The sequence below is a fragment of the Oncorhynchus gorbuscha genome, linkage group LG01 (assembly GCF_021184085.1).
Source record: "Oncorhynchus gorbuscha isolate QuinsamMale2020 ecotype Even-year linkage group LG01, OgorEven_v1.0, whole genome shotgun sequence".
NCBI classification, from domain to species: Eukaryota; Metazoa; Chordata; class Actinopteri; order Salmoniformes; family Salmonidae; genus Oncorhynchus; species Oncorhynchus gorbuscha.
Genome location: NC_060173.1, coordinates 65,221,158 through 65,234,460, shown reverse-complemented (window position 1 = coordinate 65,234,460; position 13,303 = coordinate 65,221,158). Strand labels below are relative to the sequence as shown.

General features: G+C 43.9%; 1 protein-coding gene across 1 annotated transcript in view; it reads right to left on the bottom strand.

Moving 5' to 3' along the window:
• LOC124041052 (tomoregulin-2-like) overlaps positions 1-13,303 on the bottom strand; it is a 170,898-nt gene that overhangs the window by 77,797 nt on the left and 79,798 nt on the right. The gene's annotated exons all lie outside the window — the stretch shown is intronic.

Below are 13,303 nucleotides of genomic sequence, written 5' to 3'. Positions count from 1 at the left end.
CTTCTGTAGCCTGTCAACTATGTGTCTGTTTATCCCTGTTCTCTCCTCTCTGCACAGACCATACAAACGCTCCTCACCGCGTGGCCGCGGCCACCCTACTCTGGTGGTCCCAGCGCGCACGACCCACGTGGAGTTCCAGGTCTCCGGTAGCCTCTGGAACTGCCAATCTGCGGTCAACAAGGCAGAGTTCATCTCAGCCTATGCCTCCCTCCAGTCCCTCGACTTCTTGGCACTGACGGAAACTTGGATCACCACAGACAACACTGCTACTCCTACTGCTCTCTCTTCGTCCGCCCACGTGTTCCCGCACACCCCGAGAGCGTCTGGTCAGCGGGGTGGTGGCACCGGGATCCTCATCTCTCCCAAGTGGTCATTCTCTCTTTCTCCCCTTACCCATCTGTCTATCGCCTCCTTTGAATTCCATGCTATCACAGTTACCAGCCCTTTCAAGCTTAACATCCTTATCATTTATCGCCCTCCAGGTTCCCTCGGAGAGTTCATCAATGAGCTTGATGCCTTGATAAGCTCCTTTCCTGAGGACGGCTCACCTCTCACAGTTCTGGGCGACTTTAACCTCCCCACGTCTACCTTTGACTCTTTCCTCTCTGCCTCCTTCTTTCCACTCCTCTCCTCTTTTGACCTCACCCTCTCACCTTCCCCCCCTACTCACAAGGCAGGCAATACGCTCGACCTCGTCTTTACTAGATGCTGTTCTTCCACTAACCTCATTGCAACTCCCCTCCAAGTCTCCGACCACTGCCTTGTATCCTTTTCCCTCTCGCTCTCATCCAACACCTCCCACACTGCCCCTACTCGGATGGTATCGCGCCGTCCCAACCTTCGCTCTCTCTCCCCCGCTACTCTCTCCTCTTCCATCCTATCATCTCTTCCCTCCGCTCAAACCTTCTCCCACCTATCTCCTGATTCTGCCTCCTCAACCCTCCTCTCCTCCCTCTCTGCATCCCTTGACTCTCTATGTCCCCTATCCTCCAGGCCGGCTCGGTCCTCCCTCCCGCTCCGTGGCTCGATGACTCATTGCGAGCTCACAGAACAGGGCTCCGGGCAGCCGAGCGGAAATGGAGGAAAACTCGCCTCCCTGCGGACCTGGCATCCTTTCACTCCCTCCTCTCTACATTTTCCTCCTCTGTCTCTGCTGCTAAAGCCACTTTCTACCACGCTAAATTCCAAGCGTCTGCCTCTAACCCTAGGAAGCTCTTTGCCACCTTCTCCTCCCTCCTGAATCCTCCGCCCCCCTCCTCCCTCTCTGCAGATGACTTCGTCAACCATTTTGAAAAGAAGGTCGACGACATCCGATCCTCGTTTGCTAAGTCAAACGACACCGCTGGTTCTGCTCACACTGCCCTACCCTGTGCTCTGACCTCTTTCTCCCCTCTCTCTCCAGATGAAATCTCGCGTCTTGTGACGGCCGGCCGCCCAACAACCTGCCCGCTTGACCCTATCCCCTCCTCTCTTCTCCAGACCATTTCCGGAGACCTTCTCCCTTACCTCACCTCGCTCATCAACTCATCCCTGACCGTTGGCTACGTCCCTTCCGTCTTCAAGAGAGCGAGAGTTGCACCCCTTCTGAAAAAACCTACACTCGATCCCTCCGATGTCAACAATTACAGACCAGTATCCCTTCTTTCTTTTCTCTCCAAAACTCTTGAACGTGCCGTCCTTGGCCAGCTCTCCCGCTATCTCTCTCTGAATGACCTTCTTGATCCAAATCAGTCAGGTTTCAAGACTAGTCATTCAACTGAGACTGCTCTCCTCTGTATGACGGAGGCGCTCCGCACTGCTAAAGCTAACTCTCTCTCCTCTGCTCTCATCCTTCTAGATCTATCGGCTGCCTTCGATACTGTGAACCATCAGATCCTCCTCTCCACCCTCTCCGAGTTGGGCATCTCCGGCGCGGCCCACGCTTGGATTGCGTCCTACCTGACAGGTCGCTCCTACCAGGTGGCGTGGCGAGAATCTGTCTCCTCACCACGCGCTCTCACCACTGGTGTCCCCCAGGGCTCTGTTCTTGGCCCTCTCCTATTCTCGCTATACACCAAGTCACTTGGCTCTGTCATAACCTCACATGGTCTCTCTTATCATTGCTATGCAGACGACACACAATTAATCTTCTCCTTTCCCCCTTCTGATGACCAGGTGGCGAATCGCATCTCTGCATGTCTGGCAGACATATCAGTGTGGATGACGGATCACCACCTCAAGCTGAACCTCGGCAAGACGGAGCTGCTCTTCCTCCCGGGGAAGGACTGCCCGTTCCATGATCTCGCCATCACGGTTGACAACTCCATTGTGTCCTCCTCCCAGAGCGCCAAGAACCTTGGCGTGATCCTGGACAACACCCTGTCGTTCTCAACTAACATCAAGGCGGTGGCCCGTTCCTGTAGGTTCATGCTCTACAACATCCGCAGAGTACGACCCTGCCTCACACAGGAAGCGGCGCAGGTCCTAATCCAGGCACTTGTCATCTCCCGTCTGGATTACTGCAACTCGCTGTTGGCTGGGCTCCCTGCCTGTGCCATTAAACCCCTTCAACTCATCCAGAACGCCGCAGCCCGTCTGGTGTTCAACCTTCCCAAGTTCTCTCACGTCACCCCGCTCCTCCGTTCTCTCCACTGGCTTCCAGTTGAAGCTCGCATCCGCTACAAGACCATGGTGCTTGCCTACGGAGCTGTGAGGGGAACGGCACCTCAGTACCTCCAGGCTCTGATCAGGCCCTACACCCAAACAAGGGCACTGCGTTCATCCACCTCTGGCCTGCTCGCCTCCCTACCACTGAGGAAGTACAGCTCCCGCTCAGCCCAGTCAAAACTGTTCGCTGCCCTGGCCCCCCCAATGGTGGAACAAACTCCCTCACGACGCCAGGACAGCGGAGTCAATCACCACCTTCCGGAGACACCTGAAACCCCACCTCTTTAAGGAATACCTAGGATAGGTTAAGTAATCCCTCTCACCCCACCCCCCCCTAAGTTTTAGATGCACTATTGTTAAGTGACTGTCCCACTGGATGTCATAAGGTGAATGCACCAATTTGTAAGTCGCTCTGGATAAGAGCGTCTGCTAAATGACTTAAATGTAATGTAAATGTAATGTAAATGCAAGGCAGTCATCCGAAAAACCGAGGCTACTGAGTCTGCCGATAAGAATATGGTGATTGACCGAGTCGAAAGCCTTGGCAAGGTCGATGAAGACGGCTGCACAGTACTGTCTTTTATCGATGGCGATTATGATATCGTTTAGTACCTTGAGCGTGGCTGAGGTGCACCCTTGACCGGCTCGGAAGGTACGGTGGGATTCGAGATGGTCAGTGACCTGTTTGTTGACTTGGCTTTCGAAGACCTTAGATAGGCAGGGCAGGATGGATATAGGTCTGTAACAGTTTGGGTCCAGGGTGTCTCCCCCTTTGAAGAGGGGGATGACTGCGGCAGCTTTCCAATCCTTGGGGATCTCAGACGATATGAAAGAGGTTGAACAGGCTGGTAATAGGGGTTGCGACAATTGCGGCGGATAGTTTCAGAAATAGAGGGTCCAGATTGTCAAGCCCAGCTGATTTGTACGGGTCCAGGTTTTGCAGCTCTTTCAGAACATCTGCTATCTGGATTTGGGTAAAGGAGAACCTGGAGAGGCTTGGGCGAGTAGCTGCGGGGGGGCGGAGCTGTTGGCCGAGGTTGGAGTAGCCAGGCGGAAGGCATGGCCAGCCGTTGAGAAATGCTTGTTGAAGTTGTACATAGTACTTCAGTCAATCACCTAACCAAACCTACATGTACATATGACCCAAACTACCTCGTACCCCAGAGCACTGATTCGGAACCGGTACTCCTTGTACATAGCTTGCATGTAGCCTTGCAATTGTTATTATATTGTGTTATTATCTTTTTATCTATTTGTTAATCTACTTACTTTTTAACTGTACTGTTGGGAAAGGGCACGTAAGTAAGCATTTCACTGTAAAGTCTTCACTTGTTGTATTCAGCACATGACAAATAAAACATTTGATTTAATTTAATTTGTTTCCTTAGTGTTTTTTTGCAGTTAGCAAATGTTAACTACAAGCAGCTCCTTGAAAATCTGACATTTTCTGAAGTAAAATGAGAGAACAGATAATGATCAAATAGGTTTATGAAAAATATTTGGTCTTGCAAATAAGTTTCCAGACAGACTACCAAGTTTAATTTCCTTACGTGTTTCGCTCTGTGGTTGTCAGGCGAGCTCACTCATTACACCCACACTGCCACTCAGCCAGGCAGGTACAGAACTGACTGATTAGGCGCAGCCAAACGTCACATCGATAGCTAAAATTCAGGGAAAATGTAGGTTAAATCCTGCCTTTTGGGCGTATGGAACATTTCTAGGATATTTTATTTCAGCTCATGAAACATGTTACCAACACTTTACATGTTGCGTTTAATATTTTCGTTAAGTATAGTTAACCCACTTTTTTACAACTACATCACTGGACCCGACCAACCCACACTGTGTAATGTGCAAAAAATGTGTATATTCCACCTTATCAAGCCGCAGCCGTGCTTCTGCTGTTCTGGTGGCCGTTCACGGGCCGTTTTCCTCATACAGCCCACCCTTCTCCGGACTGGCGACACTAAAGCTGCCAGCCGGAAGCAAGACACTTTTTCATAGCTATTAAGTAGTAGATTCCCAAATGCCCAATAAAACAGTAATTTAGCTGGAATTGTGTAGTAATGCGATTAGGAAATGTGTGTCCACCAGTAGGTATGTCCCAAAACTCTGCTCATCACTACTCAAATTACAACATCATCAGTACTGACTTACCACTCATGTATGTAGTAAATAAGTAGTGGAACAACGTATTATTGATTAGAACTTGTCAGGTGGTGATGAATACTAAGTTAGTTGTTTTTTTTCATGAGGTTGTGGCGATATACTGTCATCTGGTGGCGCCTAGAAACAATTGCATAATATGAACTATTACAAATTGATGGTCCTTCAAAATACATATTAGTGTTTGAAAAAGTATTTGAAAGTACCACTGTCACTGTCTGGCCTAGGACTTAAATGTTGAAATTTGATTGACAGACTTGATATGAACAAATATTTTTTCTCTCTTTTTTAAAGAGCACATTGTGAATCAATAATAAAAGTCCTGGTCTGTAACTCTGAAGGTCTGTGTTCATGGTGATGAGCACCCTTCATTTAAAAGGTACATTAAAATGTATAAGACATTTATTCAAAAAGGGATTAAATGCTTACTTTTGAGATGTTAAGATGTGTCAACGAATATGAAACGGCTAGTGATGGACTGTATCAAGGTGGTTCGAAACATTTGACACAGCATGTATGTGTCCAAATGTGTTCATGGATTCTGACACAAGTGGGTCTGTTTCTCGGTGTGGTCAACTGTGTGTTGAAGTGTTGATACGGTCCGTATCGGACCTGGACACATTTGGATACTCATGGACATAATGCTGTATTGGAATGTGCATCAAGACCTGTCTGATCTTCATACAGGGGTATTTTGCGCAGTGCCACTCTGCAGAGCTGCCTCCAGAACAAGATTCATGTTGAAAAATGCTAACCTGCTCTTATTCTGCCGGTACCAATTGATTGAGCTATTCACTTAATGTAAAATGGAAGATGTTTAAACCCAGACAGCTTTTAGGGAAACACTTGTGTCCTCTAGTTGGGTTAAGCCACAGAAGATGAGTTGCCAGCAGTTAAAGCTTACACTTTTCTGCATTGGTAGGGCTACTCTGTCTGTATTGGAATGGTAGGCCTACATTTTCAAAGTACCATGCTTAGATGCCTAATGACGTCGCATATGTAATTATTTGCAAACAGGGATAGTTTCGTTGAAAACAAGACACACTGATTTGGCATTGGAGAAATATGATAAGATGAACGCATAGGCTTATATCTCTTTCCATTCTTAGCCTGTAATTTTGGTAATATGTGTGGTATTAAAAAATATTCTGCTAAGGTCTCCAGTAATGTAAAATGACGTGGAATAGCTTGAAATTTTTATAAAAGGCAACATTTTCTCAGACCCACAAATACGATGATAGATTCATGCGATGCTTTTATAATAAAGTGTATATACTGTATTTACACCACTACTGTTTTCAATGGTGGTTTGCGAAACCCCAACTTTCTGGCCCGCAGCCTTGTGTGCTATGAAAATCCTTTACAGGACGAAGAACATATCTAAGTCTCTAGTCTGTCCTAGAAGTGAGGTGAGGGTAAATAGTATCTACTTTATGTTTTTATTATTATTTGGGGTATAGGGGAGGGTCACTTAATTTTTTTTCAAGCATTCAGGGAGGGTTTGGTTAAAATATATTTTGCTGGAGGGCTATCCATTTTCATTTCAGAGAGGTCTGATTTTATTCAGCTAACCCTTATTATAAATAACATACATATAACTGGAAACAGTGAGAAAAAAATATTTGCATCAAATTATTACCACTACTTTTCATACACACAATGGCTGTGTTTAGACAGGCAGACCAATTCTAATATTTTTTCACTAATTGGTCATTTGACCAATCAGCTCTGAAAAAATATCTGATCGTAAAACATCTGATGTGTTTTGTCAAAAGACCACTTTGTATAAAATATCAGAATTTGTCTTTCTAAACGCAGCCTGTGTGGCTCATTTGGTGCGAACATGGTGGTGCTACACCAAGGTTGTGGATAAGTGTCTGCTAAGTAATTTGTGCTAATCATACTATTTTCACAATATCAAATCGCCACACCTCGCTCGTCCTAATGCAGAATTGTGTGGGGTGGATGCAAGTTAACATTTATTGGGATGACTCATGTATTGGAGGCAGCACTGTAGAGTTGTAACAAGCTGGCACAGCCACAAAGTCATAAAATCAGATTTTAAACATAACCCTAACCCCAATGCTAAACCTAATGCCTAAACCTTACTTTAAATTAAGACCAAAAAGCTCATTTGTACAATATAGCTAATAAAACAATGCCTCCGGAACAAGACTAATCACAATAAACGTCAACCTGCGGGGTGGATGGGGCTATCTTTCACTAGATATCTGAGCAGAACATATTTTGCCGGCAAGGAGCTGTCTGTATTTGGTCATTCTGGGCCTCTCTCTCCCTATTCCTAAACCTCTAACCTCATTACCATGGCGATGGGGCTGCAACTGAGTCGGCAGGCCTCTGTCAGCGGAGGCAAAAGGAGCCGGAATGGCAAAGTATTTTCGTCAAAAGCACAACCAGGTCATTTATTTTCACTGTGTTTTTAAAAAGTTGTTCAATGGCTGTGAAAGATTAAACATGGCCATCTCTAGACCACTACCCCTACTGACACCATAAAAAAAATCATGGTATTTTTTACTTTGGTAAATATTATCTTAACACTATTTCTTTAACTTTATTGTTAGTTAAGGGCTTGTGAGAGAGCATTGTACTTGGCGCATGTGACAAATAAAATGTTATTTGATTTTGAGTGTGATCCTGTATACAGCAGTGAGTGACTTGCTAAGCCTATGGTGTGTCATTACAGTATGTATTGACTATGGGAGATCAATTGAAATTGAATTCACATTTGGGTATCACACTTTAATTCAAATGAATGGAGTGGAGGCGAATCCATATCGCTGTGGTTTCTGAATGATAATTTTATAAATCCTTTAGTTCAGCTATGGTATTTCAATGAACTTAAATGCAATGTTTGTCCCGCAATTATTCAACCCACACATCAGACACAATACTCATATGTCAACATGTGCACACACACAAATGCATACACACAAAAGCATGTGCTAACACACACACACACACACACACACACACACACACACACACACACACACACACACACACACACACACACACACACACACACACACACACACACACACACACACACACACACACACACACACACACACACACACACACACACACACACACACACACACACACACACACACACACACACGCACACACACATACACACACACATACACTTTATACACACAGCATAAAGATTGGGCTACAAGAGGCCATAATATGAACTATACATTACAGGTACTATTTTACAAAAAAAAGTTTACTAAGCTTCTTACATAGGCCGAAAGAGAGGAAGAATTGTAAGAGAATAGAGTGAAAGAGGAGAGGAAAGAGAAAGACAAAGAAAAAGAGGGAGAGAGAGAGACATGGAGAAAACCTTTTAAATACTGATAACTAGGCAATAGACCGCTGCATTGGTCCCTATCAACCAGTGTTCTGAAAGGGCATCTGTAGTAATGAAGGAGTTTTTCACCTTTTAATAGTTTCTGAATGAACCTAATAAGTTGTAGAATACTCTTTCCAGCACGATTAAGTACCTTATGCTATGTGGACAGAGGTGGTTGGAAAATGTGGTAACAATAATACCACGATACCACAAAATTGAAAGGTTCTTTATCCTAGACCTGGGGGGGGACCCAAAGGGGTGTATGTTTTTATTCTAGCCCACAACTAACGTGAATACCCCAAAGCTTTATGTGTCATAGCTCTATAAATAGCCAAACCGATTCCTCTGCCTAATCCCTAAGCCATTGTTGATCTAGGATCCTTGAGGATGTGATATGACAGCCACTTTTTGTCTTCAGTCTTTTTAGAGGACTCTATCAACTGTCCACTTGAGAAGCCCCAGATAATATTGTAGTGTATTTTTTTCACCATCTCTACATTTATGTGCTATCAGACTGGTACAGAAGAGTCTTAGGGCTAAGTTAAGAGAAAAAATAAATAAATAGTGGATGGCTGGTGGTACTTGGATTTAAAAAAAAGCACAGATAGCATTTTTAAAAAGTGGCAATATTTCTAGAATAAAGAGCCACTATTTCCAAAATAAACTCAACATCGTTATAATAAAGTTGAAATTTTGAGAATAAATTCACAGGTATATATTTCAAGATTAGTATATGGTTATTAATTGCGTCTCCCTGGCTCCCTGTTGCGGTGCGTGCCACCATTGAAATTCCAGAGATAGATGACTGGTGAAACTACAGTGCCTTGCGAAAGTATTCGGCCCCCTTGAACTTTGCGACCTTTTGCCACATTTCAGGCTTCAAACATAATTTTTTTGTGAAGAATCAACAACAAGTGGGACAGTGGAACGACATTTATTGGATGTTTCAAACTTTTTTAACAAATCAAAAACTGAAAAAATGGGCGTGTAAAATTATCTCTCTCCAGAAGTTCAGTGAGGATCTCTGAATGATCCAATGTTGACCTAAATGACTAATGATGATAAATACAATCCACCTGTGTGTAATCAAGTCTCCATATAAATGCACCTGCACGGTGATAGTCTCAGAGGTCTGTTAAAAGCACAGAGAGCATCATGAAGAACAAGGAACACACCAGGCAGGTCCGAGATACTGTTGTGAAGAGGTTTAAAGCCGGATTTGGATACAAAAAGATTTCCCAAGCTTTAAACATCCCAAGGAGCACTGTGCAAGCGATAATATTGAAATGGAAGGAGTATCAGACTGCAAATCTACCAAGACCTGGCCGTCCCTCTAAACTTTCAGCTCATACAAGGAGAAGACTGATCAGAGATGCAGCCAAGAGGCCCATGATCACTCTGGATGAACTGCAGAGATCTACAGCTGAGGTGGGACACTCTGTCCATAGGACAACAATCAGTCTATTAGACTGTATATTGCACAAATCTGGCCTTTATGGAAGAGTGGCAAGAAGAAAGCCATTTTTTAAAGATATCCATAAAAAGTGTTGTTTAAAGTTTGTCACAAGCCACCTGGGAGACACACCAAACATGTGGAAGAAGGTGCTCTGGTCAGATGAAACCAAAATTGAACTTTTTGGCAACAATGCAAAACGTTACGTTTGGCGTAAAAGCAACACAGCTCATCACCCTGAACACACTGTCCCCACTGTCAAACATGATGGTGGCAGCATCATGGTTTGGGCCTGCTTTTCTTCAGCAGGAACAGGGAAGATGGTTAAAATTGATGGGAAGATGGATGGAGCCAAATACAGGACCATTCTGGAAGAAAACCTGATGGAGTCTGCAAAAGACCTGAGACTGGGACGGAGATTTGTCTTCCATCAAGACAATGATCCAAAACATAAAGCAAAATCTACAATGGAATGGTTCAAAAATAAACATATCCAGGTGTTAGAATGGCCATGTCAAAGTCCAGACCTGAATCCAAAACTGATAGAGACATACCCCAAGCGACTTACAGCTGTAATCGCTGCAAAAGGTGGCGCTACAAAGTATTAACTTAAGGGGGCTGAATTATTTTGCACGCCCAATTTTTCAGTTTTTGATTTGTTAAAAAAGTTTGAAATATCCAATAAATGTCGTTCCACTTCATGATTGTGTCCCAATTGTTGATTCTTCACAAAAAAATACAGTTTTATATCTTTATGTTTGAAGCCTGAAATGTGGCAAAAGTTCAAGGGGGCCGAATACTTTCAAAAGGCACTGTATACTTTAGAATTGGTTTTAGTAACAAGGAAGTCCTTGCTCTTTTAGCACATAATAACCATATGATAATAAGTATTACTGTAGGACCTGGAAGAGGTTGTGCTGCAGATTGGAGGAACCACAGAAGGAGGAACCACACGGACTTGGATGAGGTATTTCATCCATATCTGTGTGGTTACATATAGGGAACCACAATAAAAACGCAACACACAACAATTTCAATGATTTTACTGTTACAGTAACTATAAGGAAATCAGTCAATTGAAATAAATAAATTAGACCTTATTTCACGAGTGGGCAAGGGCCCACACACTTGGGATCCATGCCCAGCCAATCGGAATTAGTTTTCCCCTACAAAGGCCTTTATTACAGCCAGAAATACTCCTCAGTTTCATCAGGTGTCTGGGTGGCTAGTCTCAGATGATCCCACTGGTGAAGAAGCCGGATGTTGATGTCCTGGGCTGGCGTGGTTACACATGGTCTGCAGTTGTGAGGCTGGTTGGACGTACTGCCAAATTCTCTAAAACAACATTGAAGGGGGCTTATGGTAGAGAAATTAACATTCAATTATCTGGCAACAGCTCTGGTGGACAATCCTGCAGTCAGCTCCCTTAAAACTTGAGACATATGTGGAATTGTGTTGTGTGACAAAACTGCACATTTTAGATTGGCCTTTTATTGTCCCCATCACAAGGTGCACCTGTGTAATGATCATGCTGTTCAATCAACTTCTTGATATGCCACACATGTCAGGTGGATGGATTATCTTGGCAAAGGTTGACTAAGAGGGATGTAAACAAATTTGTGCACAAAATTTGAGAAATAAGCTTTATGTGCATATGCAAAAATTCTGGGATCTTTTATTTCAGCTCATGAAACATGGGACCAATACTTTACATGTTCCATTTATATTTTTGTTCAGTATACATAGGTAGAAACAGGTGGGTTGTATGTGTATGCAGGTGTGTGGGGTGGGGGAGATGTAATACAGGCATCACTGTGCTGCGCTGTGCACACACGCGCACGCTCACACACACACACACACACACGGTATCCCCAAAGCAATACCATTCTAACGGCCATGGAATGTTGTCAGAATGCAAAGAGACATGAGTTGCGTGCATCAGTCCCTGTCATGGTGCCCTTCGAATTTGCTACAATGTTATCCTCAGTCCCTTGTGTAATGCCAACACTTTGCATTGTATCTTGGAGAGTAACAGCTAGCCCAGAAGACTATATGTCGTAACCGAAAGGGTAAATTACAAATGAGTGTGTAATTGCATGGTGTTTTATGTACACTTCCAATAAAGTAGTCTCATAGGCCATGCTTATTATCTTGTGAATGTAAGTCATGGATTGCGTGGAAAAGGATCACGAATCCCTGTTGGGCTCAAGGGCTGCCCCCAAACCCCTGTCATGGACCTTGCACTTGCATAGCCACAGGGGAGGGGGGTAGGGGTTTGGTTAAAGCCCCATCTGAGACAGTAATTTAACCTAACATGTCTAAACACTACCCTCTATAATAAGGTGAACAAGTGGTAGCCTAAGTTTGCGGGATAGCTGAGACAAATAGCCTTTAACAGAGACGATGCCCCTGTTTTGGGATAACCTATGCATCCTTTGGTACATCCTTGAAGACATCCCCGATAGATGGATAGTGAAAGGAGATATTATGCTAGGCTACCAACAGAGTCATGTCAGTGATTATTTCTTCATAGCCTAAATAGCCTATTATTGATTTAATAGGTCTATATTTAAATAAATGATTATTTCAATGAAGGGAGCATCCAGCCATGAATATATTCAAACAGTGCCTACAATTAGCTGCTTTGCGCATGCAGGAGTGGTCCTTGGGTTGCCTCTCCTCCCACAGACACGTTTGCATGAAATCCCTGCTTCATTGTTTATTCCTCCCACAGACGTTGGATAGGCCTATAATTTACTTTCACTTGCCCACTGTACAATATATTTTTTGCCTTAGAACTACACAGCTGATTCAAATAATCAAAGCTTGATGATGAGCTGGTTATTTGAAGGAACTCCCCTCATCTTGTTGTCTCGGTCTTAATTGAAAGGCAACTAAAAACCCACAGACACTCGGCCCTCCGTGGAATGAGTTTTACACCCCTCAGTCATCGGTTTGTGTAATGACTACAAGATAGATTTTGTGCAATAGGTTTTCTCAAAAGTTTTGAGTAATGACAGCACATTGGGGTTTACAGTGTGTGTGTGTCCAAATCTCCTTATCTATATTTCACCTACCAGACTACCATAAATAAACAGCTCTGACATTCATCGTCGGCCATTAAAAGACATTCAAATTTTATTGGGGGCTGTTCTTGTGTTAGTGCCTCTGTACTACTCTAACCCCATTTTATAACTGTCTTTACCTTCTTTTTACCCATAAACTGACATATTTTCTCTATCCCTTCTTCCTGCCACCCTCCCCTTTCTATTATTTCTCCATCTATCTCTACCTCCTTATCATTGTCAACCCTCCCTCCATCTTATTCTATCACTCTACCTCCATTCTCACTCTCTGCCTCCTGCTTCCTCCCTTTCTTTATCTCTCTTCCTCATCTCTATGGTAATTTCTGTCCTACTTCTCTGGTTGACCTCCCGCCCTCTTCATTTCCGCTTCTCTCTGTCTGTCTCTCATTTGGAGGTCCATAGGCAGAGTGCAATCTGTTTATCATATCTGGCTCCGGGATACTTGTTATTCCTCCATCCACATGCACTAATGAATGGACAAACCCACATACACAGGAACACACACATGTTTGCATGAACGAACGAGAGCGCACAAACACATGCACGCACGCAAACAGACAAATCAGAAAATCC